The sequence below is a fragment of the Mesocricetus auratus genome, unplaced genomic scaffold (genome assembly GCF_017639785.1).
Source record: "Mesocricetus auratus isolate SY011 unplaced genomic scaffold, BCM_Maur_2.0 Super-Scaffold_100676, whole genome shotgun sequence".
Taxonomy (NCBI): Eukaryota; Metazoa; Chordata; class Mammalia; order Rodentia; family Cricetidae; genus Mesocricetus; species Mesocricetus auratus.
This window is the reverse complement of record NW_024429266.1, coordinates 181,603,094-181,623,187: the sequence shown is the minus strand read 5'-3', so window position 1 is coordinate 181,623,187 and position 20,094 is coordinate 181,603,094. Positions and strand designations below refer to the sequence as shown.

General features: G+C 44.4%; 1 long non-coding RNA gene across 1 annotated transcript; it reads right to left on the bottom strand.

Annotated features, from left to right (window-relative positions):
• Positions 1-9,164: 9,164 nt before the first annotated feature.
• LOC121137209 lies at positions 9,165-18,781 on the bottom strand. The gene is made up of 3 exons (XR_005874438.1): positions 18,666-18,781; positions 15,345-15,415; positions 9,165-9,952 (listed from the first exon to the last, which is right to left on the bottom strand). It is a non-coding gene; the product is annotated as an uncharacterized LOC121137209 (long non-coding RNA).
• Between the last annotated feature and the right edge of the window lie 1,313 nt (positions 18,782-20,094).

The window sequence follows — 20,094 nt, the reverse complement described above, 5'->3', positions numbered from 1 at the left end:
GTGCAGGAGGCTTTGGAGCCAATTAGGAAGCAATTTACATCTTTAATCATGATCCATTATATGGACGATATTCTTATTTGTCACAAAGAGTTAGATGTTTTACAAAAGGCTTTTCCCATGCTGGTGGCTGAATTAAAACAGTGGGGATTAGAGATTGCCTCAGAAAAGGTTCAAATTGCAGATACAGGGCTCTTTTTGGGCTCAATGATTACTCCCAAAAATATAGTTCCTCAGAAGATAGAAATTCGCAAAGACCACTTACAAACATTAAATGATTTTCAGAAACTTCTGGGAGATATAAATTGGTTGAGGCCCTTTTTAAAAATTCCATCTGCTGATCTAAAACCCCTCTTCGATCTCCTGGAGGGTGAGCCTCATATCTCCTCACCCAGAAAATTTACCCCTGCCGCCCACCGAGCCTTACAGATGGTGGAAGAGGCCTTACAGGAAGCACAATTACAATGTATTGAGGAGTCACTACCTTTTAATCTGTGTGTTTTTAAGACAGCTCAATTGCCAACTGCAGTCCTGTGGCAACATGGACCATTACTTTGGATTCATCCAAATGCTTCCCCTGCTAATATTATTGACTGGTACCCTGATGCTGTTGCACAGCTCGCGCTTCGCGGAATAAAAGCAGCTGTTACGCATTTTGGCAGGGATCCTGATTCCTTGATTGTGCCTTATACTGCACAAGTTCAGACCTTGGCAGCAACATCTAGTGATTGGGCAGTTTTAGTTACTTCCTTTTCAGGACAAATTGATAATCATTTTCCGAAGCATCCAATTTTACAGTTTGCCCTAAACCAGTACACTGATGGATCAAAAACTGGTATGGGAGCTTATGTGGTCAAGGATAGGGTTATATCTAAACAATATAATGAAACTTCACCTCAAGTTGTAGAATGTCTGATAGTACTGGAGGTTCTTGAGGCTTTTCCAGGACCCCTCAATATTGTATCAGATTCCTCTTATGTGGTTAATGCAGTTAATCTCCTTGAGATAGCTGGAATAATAAGATCCTCCAGCAGAGTTGCTAACATCTTTCAGAAGATACAAGCTGCCTTGTTAAATAGGAGATTTCCTGTTTTCATTACCCATGTCCGAGCACATTCTGGACTCCCAGGTCCCATGTCCTTAGGGAATGACTTAGCAGACAAGGCTACAAAGCTGGTGGCCGCTGCCTTGTCTACCCACGCACAAGCAGCAAAAGAGTTCCATCAGCGCTTTCATGTGACGGCTGAGACCTTGCGCCGTCGTTTTGCTCTATCCAGGAAAGAGGCTAGGGAAATTGTTACTCAATGCCAGAATTGCTGCGAATTCTTACCTGCTCCCCACGTGGGAATAAACCCACGTGGCATTAGACCATTGCAGATGTGGCAGATGGATGTTACTCATATTCCCTCTTTTAGAAGGCTTCAATATGTTCATGTTTCTGTTGACACCTGTTCTGGCGTAATGTTTGCCACACCCCTAACAGGGGAAAAGGCCTCATATGTGATTCAACATTGCCTTGAGGCCTGGAGTGCTTGGGGAAAACCCAGAATTTTAAAAACAGACAATGGACCAGCATATACCTCTCAAAAATTCCGACAGTTTTGTCAGCAAATGGATGTTACCCATCTAACTGGCCTACCCTATAACCCTCAAGGACAGGGCATTGTGGAACGTGCCCATCGTACACTCAAATCATATCTGATTAAACAAAAGGGGAGTATTGAGGATGTTCTACCCTCGGTACCAAGAGTTGCTGTGTCCATGGCACTTTTTACCCTTAATTTCTTGAACTCTGATGCCCAAGGCCACACTGCGGCCGATCGCCACAGTTTAGAGCCTGATAGGCCAAAAGAAATGGTAAAATGGAAAGATGTCTTGACTGATCTCTGGAAAGGCCCGGATCCTATTCTTATAAGATCCAGGGGAGCTGTGTGTGTTTTTCCACAGGAGGAAGAAAACCCCCTGTGGATCCCTGAAAGACTCACTCGAAGAGCTCCTTCACAACTCCAGAATAAGAAGGATGGAGGCCAAGTGGGTGATGAAGACTCTCCTACTCGGGATGATGGTTCCTAGTATGATGGGAGAGTTACGGTGGGCCATCATGTCTACCTTCCCCCTACCGATGCCAGTGATGCATAATGCCCAGGAGTTCCCTAGATTTTTCACAACTAATAGAGAGTTGGGGCTTGCCTTTTTGCCTTTAGATCCTCAGATACAGAGTTTTCAGGATGAGAGAATCTTGTCATTGGTAGGAAGCTTGTGCTTTACTGTGATTTCTTCATTAAAGGATAATTTTATTCATATGGATCCAGAAAGATCTAATGCTAATCCTTTTGAATTAATGGAAGCTGTACTGATCTTTCTCCTATGGCAATGATTGCTGGAGGATATAGTGAGAAGGGACAGATTACTTTTGATTGGAAAGGGGCATTAGGCAACAGTCTGAGTGAGGGACAGAGCTCTGGATCATCTGATTGGTCCTCCTCCAATGTTAAATATACCCCTTTTAAGAGAACTAATTATTCAGCTGCTCCAATTTGTGTTTGGCTGCCCTTTATTTGGGTTGTGAGTAATGATACCTTAGGTAAGAATCAGAAAGAAATAAATTGCTCTGCTTAGAATTGTTTTTATGCATTATGCTGGGATGCTATTAAGCACCCTTTTGCTTTGGTAATGTGCATGCCTCGATTTGTTCCAGTTCCTGTTGAGGTGCCAAGTAGTTTGAGTTTGTTTAGGGAAAAGCGAGATTTTTGGGATCTCTGCTATTATTGTGGGCCTGATAGCTGCCGCCGCGGTTACTGCTTCGGTTACCGCCTCGGCCCTTGCACTTTCCGCCACTGTGCAGACAACTCAAACCATTAATGAACTATCGGCCACTGTGACCATGGCCCTAGATAAACAGGCCACTGCCAATTCTCAGATACAAGGAGGCCTGATGTTGGTAAACCAACAGATTAATTTGGTTCAGGAACAATTGGATATATTGTGGCAGATGGCCCAATTGGGATGTGAACAAAAGTTGCCTGGCCTTTGTGTTCACTTCAGTACAATATGAGAATTTTACAAGAGCAGCTAACCTGTCAAAAGCTCTGTCTCAACATTTATTACAGAATTGGACTTTTGAGTTTGAGCAGACACTCCGTGAGTTGAGAGTGGCGATCCTGCAAGTGAATTCGACGCGTCTGGATCTTTCTCTGATGGAAGGCCTCTCCTCCTGGATTTCATCTGCATTTTCTTATTTTAAGGAATGGGTGGGGGTGGGATCATTTAGCCTAGTTCTCTGCTGTGGAATAGTGTTGATGCTTTGGATGGTGTGTAAGCTCAGAGCCCAAACAAAAGAGACAAAGTGATGGTGGCACAAGCACTTGCTGCCTTAGAACACGGAGCCTCCCTGACATTTGGTTAACCATGTTAAAGCAATAGGTCGCTGGCCTCCCGGCTCTTGCACCCCACGAGGCTAGTCTCATTGCACGGGATAGAGTGGGTAGGCTTCAGCAGCCCAAGGAGTTGCAAGGCTAAGCACTGCACAGGAGAGGTCTGCGGTATAACGACTTTCTCCTGGGAGATAAGTCATCTTGCATGAAGGTTCTATGTCATGATCTCCTTCCCCCAGAAAAACGACATCGGGACTGGTCAGGGCTCCCTCTGGGGATAAGACCCTGGAGAGGAGCTTTGTACATGTTCCAAATTTGCACATGGGGATTTGACCTCTATCTCCACTCCAAAGTTGTGGGTGTCCTATGGCTTCAAAAATAAATGAATAGGGGGAGATGTGAGGAGCCGCCCTCACTATCGCTATCGCCATTAGAAGATGGCGCTGACATCTGCTGTCAGTTGGAGTTTACCGTTTAAGCTGTGCCTCACCCGTCATCTGGGGTGATGAGCAAACCACCAATCCCGGCTCTACACGTCTCACTCGGAGCTCCTAGGCTTATATAAGGGGCTGGGTTTCTTAGCTTGGGGTCTCCCTCTCAGAAGCTGATCATCTATCTCTCAAGATGTATTAAAGCGTTACTGCAGAAGGATCCGAGTGTCCTGCGTCGTTCTTGCTGGCGAGACGGTAGCGCGGGACATCTAGTGAGCTTCCCAGGGGAGTTGCATGCCCATGTCCATGGCAGGGGGTTGGTCCATCTTTGCCAAGTGCGATGGGTGGGGCAGAGTCATCTCTCTGGGTGAAATATCCAGCAAGCATCAGGGCCAGTGAAGGGGAGAGCTGGCTCAGCACAGCCCTCAGATCTCCACATGCATGGTTCCTATGTCTCCCTGTGCTAACATGGGCCATGGACATCATCACGGATGCCAGCTGCAGGACCACAAGCACAGACATAGCCCTCAACAGCAGTTCCGGCTGGATGTCACCATGGTTGGTGGCAGCACAGGCTATATAGATCAGTATGGCTCTGGTGGCAGCATGGCCCTCATATACCAACATGGCCTCAGGTGGTTAACCAGACACTGGACATCTGCAGATCCCTCAGTGGTAACAGGAGCAATGGGCATCACCCCAGACCCTGGTCACAGGCATGGCCCTAGGCAGTGGCCTGGGCCCTTACATCTCCATGGCCCCAGGTAACAACATAGGCCACTTGGAGCAGCATGGCCCCAGTGGCAGCACAGCCCTTGGACACCAACATGATCACAGGTTGTGGCGTAGGCCTGGGCATCTGTGTCATCTTTGGTGGTAACATGGTTCACAGACATCAACCTAGACACTGTGGTAGGACCCAGACATGGTCCTTGGCAGCATCCCAGGCCTGGATGTCACCATGGCTCCAGGTGGCAGGGCAGATCATTCAGGTTGGTATGGTCCCTGAGGCTGTGTGACCCTCTGATACCAGCATGGCCCCTGACTACAGGCCTCTGCATAGCCCTCAGTGGTAATGTGAACCATAGACATCAACACAGGCTCTCTTATCTGCTTCAGGGCCTCAGACCAAGACTTGGTCCTTAGCAATAACCTAGGCCAGGACATCGCCTTAGACTTGGGTGGCTAGCAGGCCACTCACATGGGTCTGCTCCTCACCACCCTCACTTCTTCAGATCTACCTCTCTCCACAAGCCATGAACTGGTCCATCTCTCTTCACAACCCATGAACTGATCCGTCTCTCTCCACAACCCATGAACTGGTCTGTCTCTCTCCACAACCCATGAACTGGTCTGTCTCTCTCCTCCATTTTCCCACCCTGTATTCACTCACCATAATGGCATCAAGAGTTCCAGGCAGATGGACTCCTGGTTGAGTCTCAGAGGTGCATGGCTGAATCATGTTCACCCCAGCCAGAAGGTGGTGAGTGTGCCCAGGGTCTAGAGACCTTGGGTAGCACTTGGTATAATGGTGCCCAACCTCCTGGTGCCTGGAGCACCAGGTGGGCTCAACGCTGATTGTGTACCACCTCCAGACCAGGAGGTCTGGGGACATCTCTGTCCTCTGCCCACTCAGGCCTGGAAAGAGCCAAGTGGCTCGTGATTGGTTGTGCCCCCAGAATTTTGTTTCAAGAAAAAGATCACCTATGGGTCACGAGAGGTGGCTCAAGGGTTAAGAGTATATCCTTTTTGCTTCAGAATTCAATTTTCAGTTCAAGTTTGAAGATTCATGCCCAATTCTTGCTTCTGCATTCAAGTGACATACACTCACACTGACTCTCTCTCTCTCTCTCTCTCTCTCTCTCTCTCTCTCTCTCTCTCTCTTTCTCTGTGTGTGTGTGTGTGTGTAAAAAGAAAATAAAATGTTACCAGGAAAGGGTGGAAATATGTCTTCATAGGAAGATTTTGGGACGAATCCATGGAGGTCCAAGGACATACACAGAAGTCCATGTTCTGAATGCAGATGTATGGGAGCATTTTAGTTAGAACTCTCTAGAACAAAGCTTTCAGGCTCACAGGGCACAGAGATAGGAGGTGGACGGCTGCAGTGGGCTGCCCCTGCCACAAACAGCAGTTCAGCCATCCCAGATCCATCCTAAACCCCTCATTTTCAGCCTGGAGCTAGTGCCCACTCCCTCGAGGACCAGCAGATCTGGCTACCACCTTGGTCGGCGCTTTCATCTCATTTGTGGTCTTCATCCTGTCCATGCTATTTGTCCTGGCTGGAGGCCTGGGTAATGGTGATTGCAGAGGGACTGCTCTGTCTCTCTTCTACAAGTGCCCACCCACCTCTACCTCATTCCCACGAAATGTTCCCTTCAGCTCTTCCAAAATACCAGAAGCAGGAGAGCTGCAAGAGCTGGTCCATGTTAAAGGAACCTTCCTCTACCACCACGATTACCAGCTGCTTGATTAATACAAAACACAAAGTGGTTTCCACAAACAGGAGTTATTCCATTTTACTAAAGACACAAGAAAGATGATTTTCTCCTTAATGGTCTGTTCCCAAGAGTTGCTGGTGGAGTTCCAAATGTGTGTGGTCAAAACTCTGACGTTACTAGCTACGTTACAGTCCTGGCTTCATCAGATGCCCCAACACTAACCTCAGTTCCACAGAGCCCATGGAGAGTGCTATCAGATAGCTGCTGCCTTCTTGAATTTTTGTCCCAATGCAACGAATAACTAACTCTCTTGTCCCTTTCTGTGTGGCCGGCACTACTGATGTACCAAGCAAGCGATATCATCTAGACAGGTAACCGAAAGAGTTGTAAAATAAGTTTCAGTGTCATGCATAGTTCAACAACTCATCACAGCCTGATAGACCCTGGCAGGAGGGGAACAGAGAAGTAAATCTGTTCTCTCCAGTTCTCTCTGAGTTTAGCCTCATCCAGGACATTTCCCTGGTGGCTGCAGACACCCTCAGAGATATGGAGTGTGCTTCTGAAGGGCTTCAGTCTCTTTTCTGCAACAATGCTAACACCTACCCTATGCCATTACAGCCAGGTTCTTGACACTGGCTTGTACACAGTAGTTATTGGATGGCACTGACTAGTGCACCTGCTGATTCTCCTATGTGTGTGTGTGTGTGTGTGTGTGCCTGTGTGCGTGCGTGCATGCGTGTGTGTGTGTGTGTGTGTGAAGTCTGTCTATGAGAGGCTATGACTAACAAAGGGCTTTGCTTTGTAGTTATTGACTACTGCAGAAAACATAACTTGAGAGGTCCTTTTTCTGAAAAATTTAACAGAGTTTTTACAAGGAAGGGGATAATTCCTCTGACCTCCAACTGACCTAGGATACTAAACCATCGCAAATGGACTTTATAAACTTAATCCCCCATTGTTTGCCTGACAAGCAGGTATTCTTCAGTGACAGAGTCCCGAGGAGGAGAACCATGGGGAGGAGAAAACAAAGAAGGTAGGAAAGTTTGGGGATAGGATGTCTTGCACAAGCTGATGGTTCATGCAGCAGGTTGATTAAGAAATGCAGCATCTTATATACAGTTTGTGGAGGGGGGGACAGAGTCAGAGGGGAAATGGGACAGAGTCAACAGAAAGTCATCATACAATGGGGTAAAGTCAGCAGGAAGGAGACCCTAATGGGTATTGGAATTTTGGTGGGAACCTGAAAAACCCAGAATGCCAGAGTCAATATCCTACCGGGAGGACACGGAGATAAATCAAGAGAATCAAGTCTTGTATATTTATTTAATTTTTAAATTCATGTGTATGTGTTTGCCACATATGTTGCCACAGTACTTTCTCATCAGGAATACCAGGTCACAAATAATGATACAGAGACTTCTTATTAATTATGACAGCTTGGCCTTAGCTTAGGTTTGTTCCCAACTAGCTCGTACAACTTAAACTAACCCATTTATATTAGTCTATGTTCTGCCATGTGGCTTTACCTAGTCTCTATACTGCATACCCTGTTTCCTCCACGTCTGGCTGGGGACTTCACCTTTCTTCTTCCCAGAGTTCTCTCTCTGCCTGGAAGTCCCGCCTATATCCTCTGCCTAGCTATTGGCCATTCAGCTTTTTCTCATACCAATCACAGCAGTACATCATCACACAGTATACAAATATCCCACAACAATGTGTGCTGATATATTGGGAACAAAAAGAGGGTGTTGGATCTCCTGCAACTGTAGCTATATGCAGTTGTGAACTATGCGAATGAGTGCTAGGACTTTAAGTCCAGTTCTCTGGAAGAACAGGAAGCATTCTTAACCCTCAAGCCATCTCTCCAGGCCCTTTTGATCAAATTTGAATTAGTTTTTAAAACAGATTTAACTTCATTTTTCCACATGTGGGTATCCAATTTTCCCAACACCACTTGTTAAATTTTTCTAACATGTGTAGAAACATGGAAGGGTTGGGGGGTGGTACATACTGAGACTCCCAATTCTCAAAAATTTTTAAAAGATTACATAACTAAAAACCTAAAACTAAATTTTTACTTAGTCCTGCTCACATACCATATCTATGACGGTTAATCTTCATTACCATCTTTACTGGGTTTTGAATCCCCATAGAAACAAACCTTTTGGTATATTCATGAGGATGCTTCCAGAAAGGTCTAACTGAGCAGGGAAGTTCCATCCTAGACATGTGCTGGTGTCCCAGAGTAGATAAGAAGAAGACAGAGACGAGCACCAGCATCGTTCCTCTCTGCCTCCTGGCTGAGAATGCAGAGTGACCACCTGCCTTCTGCTTTCTCTGCCATGATACACTACATCCCTCCTTAGGTCAGGAGGCAAATGACCTTCCTTAGGGTGTGGCTTGCCAGGTGCGTGCCACAGCATTACAGGTTTCCTGCCTTGGAGCTGAGCATCTGTCTCATGGTGGTGAAGAATGATGACCCAGGACAGCAGAAGAGGAGCCTAAAGGAACTCTCTGCAGCCCGAGGATGACAAACATGGCCCTGGCCGTCTTTGTCCTTCTCCCCTACCCCTCTGCCTTGCTAAAAACCATTAGACCACATCCCTAAAGCTGCCACCAAGGACTATTCCCCCATTTGGCCACTCCTTCCTCCTGAGGCTGACTACCAAGGTCCAGCTATCAAAGTACTGAAGTCCAACCATCAAAAGCCCCCTTTGCTCACCTAATTAATATGCCCAATCAAAATTAAACAGCTCATCCTAACACGGATTTCCCCATTTACCTTTATAACCTTGCCATTTACTTATGGGCCACATCTGTCTCCTCTCTATCCAGAGGTGGTCCTTTGTCCCCCCTAGGGAACAAAAACCCCTTCCCTCTCTCTCTTGTTCCCTTCCCCTTCTCTCTTGTCCTGTCTTCGTCTCTTATCCCTGCCCTCTGTCCCTCTGGAGCAAACAAATATCCTTTGTACCAAGAACTTGGTCTTTGGGGTCCTGAGCCGATACCATTTCCTTTCAGGAGCAGCAAGCAAAGTTTATGAAGAAGCAAAGAAAACAGCTTTCTGGAGCCACGAGAGACTCAAAAATGAGTTGCACATTAGCATGTGTTGGAAGAGGTTTTTAAATCCTGGAAAATTGGCCAGTTTGGTCCCATCCACATGTAAATCAGACATCCAGCTAGGATGAATTTGGTTGGCTACGTTGAACACACGTGGGGGATTCTGATTAGTTGATGGACCAATTACAGCACAGGCTCTGGAGCCTGCTCAATGGGAAAAGGTCTGCTAAAATTCCCAAGCCAGAACCAGGAAGAAGAACAAAGGATCTGGGACAGCCTTGGGGAATTTCAGTTCCGTTGCTCATCCCTTGGGTACAGTTTGCTATGGATTTGTGGTCATTTAGAGATTCCCCAGTTGGACCATTAGTAAATTTTAACAAATAAAAGAGGCTTTTATTCAACTACTGGTACCAGGTCTATACCTGGGACTCTGCATTCCTGAATGCAGCACCCAGCCATCTCAGAAAGTGACATAAGTTCAAGTTTAGGAACTTAAAGGAAAATCTTACAGTTAGAACTTCCCCCTCAGGAATTAGCAGTAAGTGGGGAAACCTAGGCTGTTGATTGACAGGAAGCACTTCTCTGGGGTCTATTTGAACTGTGACAAGTGGATCCAAGTAGCAACTCCCTGAAGTTTACATGAATTTGAAGTCTGCAAAAAGAGATAAAAGTTTTCATTACCATTGTTTATAATCTGTACAGAAATCCACATTTTAAAAAAAAAGCAGTAGACCCATGCCTTTGATTCATAGTAAAAGCTTATGGAGCCTCAAATGATTTTGAAAAATGTGTCAACACATTTTTCTCTCTCTAAAGGACTGAATATATATTGTACAGAGATGTTTTTAGCATGATGAGAAGCTCCTTTTAGTCTATATTTAGAAAACAGCCAAAGGAAAATTTAAATTTGGGCATGTAACTATAGTAGTAGTTAGAGCTCTACCAGTGTGATATTAATAACTTATCAGAATTCCACTGGTTAATAGGCTAAAACTCTAAACCTTTGAACTCTTAACATTGTGTATCATCGTTAAGTTTTATTATTTTTTAAATTTTTTCTCAGATCCTTACACTCTACATAAACCTCAAATTTTTTTTCCTTTCAATCATTTTCCATGAGAAACAGTGGTTGATCCCTGAGAGCAGTCATTGCACAGAAGTTCTTTTAAATAGAGGAATAGCAAAAGTTACATGGGAACCTGTTTTGTGAGTTTTCTTTTCTCACCAGGAGACCTACTAGTCCTATAAAAAGTAAGGCCTGATTTTCACATATGAAATACATTTACAGGCATCTGCTACTAAACTGATAAAGCTATAGTTAGCCATCAACACCATCAGAGATCTCAGAAGGATAAGTCTGAGCAGGAAGTATAAACCAAATGGCCTCTGTATCAGTGAAAGGACAGAGACTTAGCAGCTACCTGGATGGTAGGCTCTACCTTGGCAGCCTTGGTACTCTCCATGGAGGCAGAGTGGCTTCAGTCTCCTGTGGTCACACAGGATAGCATTAACTCTCTGCCACACAGAACACCATCAATCAGCCTTTGGCTACCAGACCCAAAAGATCTGAGAGACTTTCCTGTGGGTGAGGAACTTGAGAGACTGACCTACGTTGGTGAGTATGGTAGTTTGAGTGTAATTGGCTGCCATAAATTCATAGGGAGTGTCACTATTAGAGGTGTGGCTTTGCTGGAATAGGTGTAGTCTTGTTGGAGGAAGTGTGTCACTGTGGGAGTGAGCTTTGATGTCTCCTTTGCACAAGCTACACTCGGTATGACACTTAGACAACTTCCTGTTGTCTGAAGGTCAAGATGTAGGACTCTGAGTTCCTTCTCCAACACCATGTCTGCTTACTGTGGTGATATCTTGTTTATACTCTAACAAAGCTCGCTAGTTAACCATAGAGGTCTGAAGGTCTGTACAGACAGACAGGAAGTGAAATGGGTGGGCGGAAAGAGGAATATAAGGTGGGGGAGAGGGGCCATGAGCTCAGTCTCTTTTCAGTCTGAAGATTTCCTAGAGGTAGGACTCTAGTGGCTAGCTGCTCTGTTTCTCTGGCTTTTCAGTCTTCATTCTGTATTATCTGACTCTGGGCTTTTATTATTAAGACCAATTAGAATTTGTGCGACAGCACCATGTCCCACCATTATGATAATAGACTGAACCTCTGAACTATAAGACACCCAATTAAATATTTTCCTTTATAGAATAGAAATAATAGCTAAGACAGTGAGGCAAAGAGGGACAGTCACTTCTGTAGTATCCTGCTTGTCCATGGTCTCAGCATGGTCCTAGCAGTGGGCAAAGCATGAGTCTGTCTTGTCCAGTGATTAGCTTTACCACCATCCAGGTGGAGTCATCTTCTTTGGAAGAGACCTCTATGTGGCACTTTTGTCTATCACAGGAATCCTTTTTCACTAAACACTTTAAATGCTGTAGGAGGAAGTCTGTATGCCGCCATTAAACATGTGACTTACTAGAGGTGCATACAGATGAGGTAATAAAAGGGCGGTTTACCACACCGCTAACCACACCCACTTTAGGCAGGACTAAAGACGTATACGGCTTTTGGGCATGGCTAGGGGGCGTTATGGGGGAAGGTATAAAAGACAGCACACAGGAAGTCTCGCTCTCTTTTCCCGGAGTTCGGCTTCCCATTCGGCAGCGGAAAACTGCTTGTCTCGTCTGGGTTACTTGTTTGGTATCTTGTGAGTAATTTCTACAATAAATACTTAGTTTTACTTCCAGTAAGTGTCGCTTATCGTTACAGCGTCCTTTGAAGCCTACAAAATGCCATGTTCAATAGTTCTCTGAAGAGTTTTTGAAGGCTATCTATCAAATACATCTGACTTTAAATAAACTTAACTTGTTTTTAATTACTTGTTTTAGACTAACCTTGCATGAATATACAGAAGGTTAAATAAGGAGAGACATTTCATAGCCTCTTGCCAAACTTCTTAGGTCATTGTCTGGCAACATCATATGATAGGGATATCCCAGTTTTTGGTGTTCCTAGTTGCAGCCCCCAACTCCTTAACTTCACATTTTCTTTTCCATATTTAAATTTTTTTCTTTTATCCTTTCCATCCTAGTTCACCCTGTTTCTCAAGTCTCTGCTATTCTTCATCTAGAATAATACAGCTCTCTGGCCAGATCTTTCTGAAGACATCAAACTTCTACTGGTATTTTTAAGTTATACTTTTAATCAGAAGATACAAATAAAAATGCTAGCCTCTGATAATGACAGTCAGGTTGGTGTCAAACCCTGGCCAGAGGCAAGCAGCCCTAAGCCAGGAGGTGAACTGAGCTAATGTTTCTTTTTAAGATAGCTTCCTTTCTGGAGATTTCCTCCTTGATTCTGCTCAAGCAGCATTTTCTGTCTGGATCCTTTTAAATGAGTTTCTCAGATTTACTCCTCTTTGTCCTCAGTTAATGTATTCTGTTAGCTCAAATATGTGTTTGGTCATAACCCTATAGTTAAAGTAAAAACTAGAATTGGCCAAATTACTAGAAGAATTTCTGTATACATTAATCACTTACATTTGCAGACTCAATGAATTTTTAAAACATTCATGGACAAACATTTGGCTTAACCCATGACATGACATTACTCTGAGGTAAAGCTGGCATTGTCATGGTGTCTCTTCACAGCAACAGAAACACCAAAAATAGAAATCCAGTGTTATTTTTAAAGCATCCATTTCTTTTAAACAAGATTTGAATCTATTTTACACATACAGTATGCTGTAGTAAACCACGATTACTTATGTATAGATTTTCAACCACCAACCCTCATGCCATAATTTTTAAGTTAAGTTTTTGTTACAAATTTTACATATCTTTAACCACACCCAATAAATTTACAAATCTTGAGGAACAGAAAGTTTATATAATAGCCTTACAAACCTTTGGATAAGAGCAAAAGCTTAAGAGTTAAACCAAGACCAGAGAGAGTATGAGATGAGTAGCAATAATCCTCATGGGAAATAGTCTAGCTTTTTGTCTTGTTTTGCTCTCCTTTGTGTGTCACAGGGTCACATGGCTTGCCAGACATGGGACAGAGATTTTGAGGTAAACCTTTAAACAACCATGCTTGGGTCTAGAAGACAGGGAGCCATAGCCAACTTCAGACCCATCTTTTCATTGAATTGGAACAGCATAAAACAACAATTTAATGTCACCCATACCTAAAACACACCCAAATCCTGGTACAAGTGAATCCAGTGACAGGGGTGGGGTGGGGGAGGGAACAGAGTAATCTGAGAATAAAGAAGGCTTAGACATAAGAAAAGGAAGATGCAACACCACAGACACAAACAATCCAAGCAACACAAAACAGATAAAATTCTACAATTTGGTGACCACCCAGACAAGCCAAAACCAAATGAAGGCCAGCTGTGTCCTGGTGAACTCTCATGCTCAGGAATCAGCGAGTCACCCAGCTCTTCCACAAGTCTCAGGAGTGCACACTGTAGACAGGGTCCTTACCTATCCTTCCGGTAGGTGCAACAGCACCACCACCAGGGTGTAAAAAGAGATGCCTCTTTTCTTTTTTCGGAATGTGCTAGTGGCTCCCTGCAAATGCTGGGCCAGTCTGACTTCTTGGCTCCCAGTGCACCAGCAGCTCCCAGAGATTCAAGATCTTTTGTGAAGTTTCGACATTAAAGACAGTGGCTCCATCCCAATGCTGGGCCTATCTTATTTCTCCAGGGTCCCAAGGTCAGCCAGAAAAAGAAGGTGGATCTGGTTGGATGCCCAAATTCCAGATGAGCCCCCAATGTTATGGGTCTAGGGTTGTTAAGAGATTCAGCAGTCTGTCCATAATAAATTTTAAGAAAGAAGAGACTTTTATTCAGATACTGGCACCAGATCTACTCCAGGGACTTAGGAGTTCAGAATACAGCCCCAAGCCACTTCAGTCAGGGTTTATAAAGGCAAAGGACACAAAATTACTTTCTGTCTAGGTCAGTGGTTTTCAACCTTCCTAATGCTTCAGTCCTTTAATACAGTTCCTCATGTTGTGGTGACCCCAACCATAGAATTATTTTTGTTGCTACCTCATAGCTGCAATTTCACTACTGTTATGAATTGTAATGTGGGACTGGAGAGATGGCTTAGCAGTTACGGGCACAAGCTGATGTTCCAGAGGACCCAGGTTCAATTCACAGCACCCACATGGCAGCTCATAACTGCCTGCCTGTAACTCCAGCTTCAGAGGATCCAACACCTTAACAAAGACATACATGCAGGCAAAACACATACAGAAATATGCATGAAATAAAGTAAACTATGAATTGTAATATAAATATCTGATATGCAACCCGTGTGACTCCCCTCAAGTTGCTGTGACCCACAGGTTTAACCACTGGGCTATCAAGGAGAGAGTCCTCTCTTGCAAGGCAAGCTTGCTTTGCTTTACAGCTCTCTCAAGCACAGATTTTGAACAACAGCCTCGTCAAGCATGTGGCTCTAGCAGCCTTGCCCTTCTCCCCATTCCCTCTGTCTCGCTAAAACCTGTTAGATCACATTTCTAAAGCTAGCCATCAAGGACTATTCCCTTATTCGGCTACTTCCTCCTTCCAAGGCGGACTACCAAAGTCCAGCAATCAAAAGCCCCCTTTGGCTCACCTAATTAACTAAAATTAAACACCTCATCCTAGCATGGTTTCCCCCTTTACCTTTATAAACCACCTTTGCCTGTGTGCCATATCTGTCTCCCCTCTATCCAAAGGCAGTCCTTTGTCCCTCTTGAACAAATACCCTTGTCCCCTTCCCCTTCTTCCCCTATTTCCTTTACCATCACATCACAGTTTCTAACACAAACTCCTCTTTACCTCCTCTTAAAATTACACCTGCAAGCTCATTTGCTGCTGTTTTCTGCCTGAGTCAGAAAGCAGCCTCTGTAACTTTTCATACCTACTCTAAAAAGGATCTCTCTATAAAATCAGGCAATTGGGTGTTGTCTGTGCCTAATCTGGGGTCCAGGAGGAAGCCCCTGCTGTTTGGGGTTTACTTCAGATTTTAACTCCCATTCCCATTCTCACCCAGAGTCCCAGGTCTGTAATCTTGCTTCCTTTCCTTCCTCATGTTCTACTGGAACATTCTGTCCAGTGCTCTGAAACACAGTTTTTCACGTATTTACAATAGTTTTAGACATATATTCCTTAGCTTATGTTTAATACATATTTAATTAACACAATAATTATATATTATGGAACACACTGTGACATTTTACAATGATCAGGACAGCTGGTATATGCATCATATCATTAAATTTGTATATAATATGTAGATATAATATAGTTTATTCAATCAGTCCCTTGTAGAAAGACCCTGGGCTAGCTCCAATATCTTTGATTCAAGATTTCTCCTTAGACTTTATTTTAAATGACTTTAGTGCAGAACATGGTGGCACAGGCACCATAATCCCAGACACTCACGAGGCAGAAGCAGGAGGATCTTAAGTCCAGGTCCATCCTGTGCAACACAGTTAGTCTCTCTCAAAAGGGAACAATTTGTAGACTCACAAAAATAATACATGGAAGATTTGGATGCCTCACCAAGTTTCCCTGAGTGATGACATTTTATTTACTTGTTTGTTAGTTACTTTTAAGTTTCTTTCTCTTTTTTAAAATGTATTTATTCTTCTCTTGCACTTTACACACTGACCACAGATTCCCTTCCCCCTGTTCCTCCCAGCTCCCCCCTCATCTCCCCTCTTCCCAAGATTCACTCCTTCTCCATTTCCCTTCAGAAAAGAGCAGGCCTCCCAGGGATAGCAACTGAACATGGCGTAACAAGATGCCGTAGGACTAGGCACAAACCCTCATATCAGGGCCGCATGAGGCAACCTAGTAGGAAGGAAAGGGTCCCAAGAACAGACAAAAGAGTCAGAGACACCCACACTTCCACAAGAACACCAAGCTACACAACTATAACAAATATGCAGAGGACCTAGCTCAGATCCATACAGAGTCCATGACTGTCTCTTCAGTCTGTGAGCCCCTATGAGTCCTGCCTAGTTGATTCTGTGGGCCATGTTCTTCTGATGTCCTCAACCCCTCTGGCTCCTCCTCTTCCCTAAGCTCCACCTAATGTTTGGTCTATGCATCTGTGGGTCTATGCACTTGCTCCCATAAGTTGCTAGATGAAACCTCCCTGATGACAATTGGGCTACAGGATATGAAGCAAGGCGAGCACTTCTCCATTGCTGGTCAGAATGCAAACTTGTACAGCCACTGTGGCAATATTTTCATCAGAGAAGATGGGAGGACTTTCACCCAGACATCTGGAAAAGGTTCTCACAGGCTGAGGGCCAAGACTTTCAACACAACTAACAAAAGTCATGGAGTATTTTCTACACAAAAACAGACAGTATTCCCTTTTTTTAAATAACGATTATTTCAAATAAGAGTGCTAAAGTAGCAGAGAATCATGCCGAAGCCCAAAGAGTTCTCGGAGTGAACATTATTCTTTTCCCAGCTACAAACCTGTAAAGAATCTCACAAATAAAATTAAGAACCTTGTTCAGTCAAATGTTTGCCTAAGTTTCTTTATGACCTAGTCTAGTGAGGAGTCCTTTGAGTCTCAAGACCAATGGCTTTATGTCATTCATTCATAATCCTGTGTAGGATCCCTTAGGAACCAACTTAGGAACCTACTTAGGAACCTCATTTACTTAGTGAGAAACGCTTCTTAGAAGTTCTAATGTAATTTCAGGAACCATCAAAAGTTACACACACACACACACACACACACACACACTTCTAGTGTTAAGGTGTGCAAGCATATCTCTCCCTGAAGAACCTATGCTTATACACCTATTTGGGGGTGTATACCACCCTCTTTCTAAGCATCTTTCTCTCCCTTAAGGCCCAAGCTTACATCTATATGAAAATTGATTCTCTTTTTAATGAACTCTGATGTTGCTTCATACTGACTCATCTCCAAATTCTTGTCCATAGTGAAGTAAAGAATTCCAGTTTCACTTGGTGGTTCGACCCTGTTCTCTCTCCCTGTTGCTGCTAACAGTGCAGCACTGCCAGGCCACAGACCTGCATTTGTAAGTATGCAGCTGACGCACGAGATCTCATGTGTAGACTTGTGCAACAGCACCACCACCAGGGTGTAAAAATGCTCCTGTCGCTAAGTGGGTCTCTGCTGTACTGACCCTTTGTAGTCCTACTGGCCTGCCTCATCCCTGCTAGAAACCACTGGTCTGCTCTCTGTCTGTATAGCTCTGTTACTTTGATGTTATAAATACACGGAAATGTGTGAGGTGATCTTTTCCATTATGTTGTTTTATATTGAACTAAACTTTATTTTAAAAAAATAGAGCTGCATACAACCTTTTATACAATTCAGTCTAAGGATTAAGCCATACATCTTCAGTATAATAAATCTGTTTGTACTGAGAGTTAAAGAAGTTTTAATATTTCACCCTTGTAATAATGCCATAGATTCTAAAACATAGCTAAGATTCTCAGGGATTCTAGTGTGTAAGAGGAAACACTAGATAAATCCTTCTATACATGCTGTCCTCAATTCCTTCGTCAGCACAGTTCATCAACTCATTCTACGAAGCAGCTGGCAAAGCAGCACTTTTGTTTTTGTCTCTGACTATTTTGATGTAGCCCTTTGAACCCCATTCAGACCCCAGCTGCTGTTGACAGGCCAGTAGTTACCACCCTTTGAATTTGCTCATTCAGCTGTAGCCAACCACAGAACATCATGACCTAGATCCTTGCTGCTCTAGACTGGATCATAATAAATGCCTGACTTGTCGAATTGAAAGGATGCATTGCCTGTATCAATCACTAGCAACAGTGATGGGCCTCATGGTTGCCATAGCCATTGTAAATACTTTTTCCTATTGGGGAATGTCCCAAATCCAGTGCCATTAACCACAGAAAACTTGAGTCTGTATTCACAAATTCTATCCTTTCCTTCAGGTGGCTGGAAACCCTCTAAGTTCAGGCCTCTGTTTTCTTTAATGTACTGTCATCAGTTTTCTTGTTACTGTAGCAAATCACCTGACAAAGGCAATGTAAAGAAAGAAGAGTTATTTTGGCTCCAAGTTCCAGTGTACAGTCGGCAGAGGTCCTGAAGGCATTGCAGCAGGAGCCAGAGTCCCCTGGTCACATCGTATCTGCAGTCTCGGAGGAGGTATGAGGAAATTGCAGCTGGAGTGAGAGGCCCCTGGTAACACTGTGTCTTCAGTCAGGAAGCAGAGAGCAAATGGGAAATGAGCCAGGACATAAAACTTCAGAGCCCACCCCCTCACGATGCAGTTATCCCAAGACTCCCTCGCCTCCAGTTTCCATGTCTCCCCAAACAGCACCACCAGCTGGGGATCAACTATATACCTGGTCTATGGGCGACATTCCACCTTCGAAGCACAATAATAAAAGGCACGGCATGTGACTCCACTGCTGAACCCCTGAATGCCTTCACCGGAACCCCTGAATGTCTTCACCGGAACCCCTGGATGCCTTCACCGGAACTCCTGGATGCCTTCACCGGAACCCCTGGATGCCTTCACCGGAACCGCCCATGAGGTTCCGCTCACTCCCCAGATGAGTCTGTCCTTCTGTGGACACCAGTCCTGCCCATGCACCAGACACACTAAAAGCCCAACAACCCCATTTCTTGATCCAGCACAGTAGTCATACAGCTTGTCTTTCTAAGATTCACTAATCTGGGTCCGTAAACTCATTCAATTTTGATCCTGCAAGCCATTCATTGCGCACTCGTCAGAGGGTCTGGTCATTTAATCAGTACAGGAGTAACGGTCAGGGAGGTGTCTCACACCCAAAGGTGACCCCAGAGTACTGAGAGGCCCCAGCAGGAGGAAGTCTAGATGACAAAGTATAGGAGGGAGGCTGTCATGAGGATCTGTGAGAGAAAGGTAATCAAGGCATGGACCTTTGCTGAACTGTCACGTCTGAGGAGAGGGCTCCAAGAAAGACCAAGAAGAAATGGGAGCAGGAACACCCACAAGACTGCACTGTAGTTGACCATTGTGTTCAGGTCTGAGAGGGGATTTTTGTAGCGGCCCAGCAAATTATGGTAAAACTGAATAATGGTCCTATATTCAATAAAATGAGACAATCTTACTAGCTAGCATTACCTGCTCATTAAGGGTGATAGTAATGGGCCAATAATCCCAGCAGTCAGTAATAGTCACTCCTAGGAAACTCGCCAAGCTCGAATTCCATGATTAGGACCTTGTCGGGACAGGAGCAGGGCATAGGAACTGGAGTCTCGGAACACAATTTGATTTCCAGTGGGCTTCCTCTCCACACAGGGGACAAGGGCAGAGTGGCAGCCACGGATCGGGGCAGGCTATTTCTTGCCCTGTGGCCCCAATGAGTAGAAAGGATATCATTCCTTTGTTTGGCTTACCCTGTCGTTATCTCAGAAACTAGAGTGCAGCTAGCATTTGGCATTTTACCCGACCTCATTCGAGTTTTCAGTTTAAGGGCTTTCTTTCATTAAAGACCTTTGAGGCAATTTTTACACACCTGAGCAGTGTGGGGTCTGTCCTCTGATCCTCGAGGTGTTTTTCTAATCCTGGGTGCTGACTGGAAAATGAAGTGAAGGTGAAGATACAATCTCCCTTTCATCACTGTCTGGCATGAGATTTGCATAATTAGTCATGGTTTCTGCTGAACTGGAGAAAATAGGGCCGGATTTTCCTCAGCACCCTGGGTATCTTTTTGGTTTTGTCGTAGTTGAGTGAGATGAGTGACTGGAGAGTCTCCTTTTCCATTCCTGCTGGGAGACAAGCATCAG